Source organism: Petromyzon marinus, unplaced genomic scaffold, assembly GCF_048934315.1.
Source record: "Petromyzon marinus isolate PM22_M1 ecotype Great Lakes invasive population unplaced genomic scaffold, UKy_Petmar_22M1.pri1.0 PM_G_Scaffold_174, whole genome shotgun sequence".
Taxonomy (NCBI): Eukaryota; Metazoa; Chordata; class Hyperoartia; order Petromyzontiformes; family Petromyzontidae; genus Petromyzon; species Petromyzon marinus.
In genome coordinates this window covers 137501-140000 of record NW_027422733.1, presented here as the reverse complement: position 1 = coordinate 140000, position 2500 = coordinate 137501, and the positions used below count along the sequence as shown (strand labels likewise).

At 41.2% G+C, this 2500-nt stretch overlaps 1 pseudogene; it reads left to right on the top strand.

Annotated features, from left to right (window-relative positions):
• Window positions 1-2500, top strand: part of LOC142911227 (28S ribosomal RNA) — a 9004-nt pseudogene that overhangs the window by 3221 nt on the left and 3283 nt on the right.

Below are 2500 nucleotides of genomic sequence, written 5' to 3'. Positions count from 1 at the left end.
TCGAGTACCGTCTCTGTTGCTCCTCATACCCTGTAACTACAACCTCATAATTTGCTGCAATAGAAATTTCTGTGACTCATGTTTGTTACTATTAATGAGATGAAGAAGGGGGACAAGAGTTTGTGTGTGCATCCAGTTTCCATGGTGGAATGCTGGAGTGGTGGTTTAAATGGCGAGACTCTACAGGGCTTCCATGGCTACACGGGATGCAAGGCATCAGACATTTTGGCACAGGCAATCCTTTTGGTCTCTAACGCAATCGTGTCTTAGACCTCAGTAGCGACCACTACAACCACAGTGGTGACTGCTGTTGAGTGAAGGACGACTGAGTGCTGGATAACAACTTTCTTGCGTGGCTCAACATCGAAGCAACCACTTCGAAGCTGGCACAAGGCAAGAGGGCAGCCCAAGGTGTGAATCATCTCAACTTCACTGCCGGAAGAAATGCTGTGCAAGGATGAGTGTGAACGACACCAACGGGATTGTTGCTGACCAGGAGGTGCCAACCAAACTTGAATGGATTGACTTTGGGCCTGGTTTCTCCTGCGTGTATTGCACGGAAAACAAGTGGCTACCCGTGTGGCAGTCGTGTCCTGGGGTTTCGCAACGCAACTCCACAAGATCTACCACAAAGAGACTGATGCCAAAGGGGATTTAAACCGCCAAATCGTACATTGGGTCTCACTACAATTTCTTTTACGTGTATTTTTTTTTTTTCCCTAAGTGTACTTGCAATTCTTCTCTGCTCTTTCTGCATTGATTGCATATCGTATGCAAATAAGTGAATTAACCACCACCGTGTAACTATATGATGATGTTACAGCTGAGCCCTCTATCATACCAATGTACTAATCTGGAATGGTGCAGGCATGCCTTATTTGCGTAACGATCTTTGCTGATTAGTTCAGTCGGCTGATGGTTGGTTCAGGCGAAACATTTATATATTGGTTAAATCAAAACGAAACACTGAAACTTTCACCACAGTTTTCCATTACACCAGTTGTATTGCTAGAAGTGCAAATCGAAGGAGTCAATTTTGACCGACGATTAGCTGCCGATGTGCGGTGAAAAAGCTGATCACAATAGCATACACGTGGGCCGACAACCCTGTGTGCTATAAACGTAAGTCGCGAATTATAAAGAAAATAAACCGGACGGACTACTCGGTGACGAACTAACATCGCTCATGAATGAGCGATTAACAAACGAGCTGACTACGGAATTTATCCTTTCGGACATGTTTTCATGGGACTACCCATGCACAGATCAGAACAAATGTTATCCATGCAATCTTGTTTTCCTAGACCATAGAACTTGGTCATCACATATGACACGGGTACATCCGCACGCAAACAAAACGTATAAATGTCGAATTTGTAATCGCACAGCAGATAGCATACACAAGATAGCGTCGCACTACGGAAGAACTTGCAAAAGTTTAATAGGTAAAACTAGTGCTATAACCACCACAATTGAGGAAACACTATTTAGTTGTTCATATTGTAGCAGAGGTTTTACTACGAAAACAGGTTTAGGGGTACATACTAGACGAACTCATCCGACAGAACATGAAGCTAGACTACAGCAAAACACACCAGGAAGGAAGGTTAGATGGGGAGAAGAAGAGGTAGAAATTATGGCCCATAAAGAAGCCCAACAGAATGATGAGGACATAAACATGAATCAACTAATACAGAACTCAGTTATGCCACACAGAACGCTAGAAGCGATTAAAGGGAAGCGGAGAAATATCAAGTATAAGGAATTGGTAAGGACATTGAAAGAAACCACCTATAAGGTAGAAAATCAATGCCTTGTTAACTTAGTTTTACCGACAACATCGGAAATAACAACTACACCTTCTGAAGGAGATCAGCCACCAATAAGGGCCGAAAAAGAACAATCACTGACAGCAGCTGAGGATCTTCAGGTCATAATTACCGATCTAAAGATCGAGAATTTAAGTCACAATCAGGCGTTACTGCTACTCAATTCTCATGTAGAAAAGTTTTTAAATCGAAGTAAACCAATTAATAGGAAAGATCGTGTAAACCAACAGGAGAAAGATGAGAATAGGCATCGAAGACAATCAAAGCAAACTAAATACAGGAGGTATCAATATTTATACCATACGAACAAGAAAGCTCTATTAGACGAGATTACTTCAGATAGATCGGGGCCAAGTATATACCCAACTGAAGAAAGCATACGGGGAACATTCGTTACTTTATTCGAGTCAAACTCTCCTCCAGATAATATACCCTTTAAATTAAAAAACGACCAATCATGCATCGATATCGTAAAAGCAATCACCTTAGATGAGTTGATTAAGACCCTAGCAATTATGAAGGATAAGTCACCTGGACAGGACAACATTATTCTTAGCGATCTTAGGACTTTACCAATAAAATATTTACTAGATATCTTAAATATCATCCTTTATTTACAGGATATACCACAAATATGGAAACAACACAGAACAAGACTTATACCTAAAACT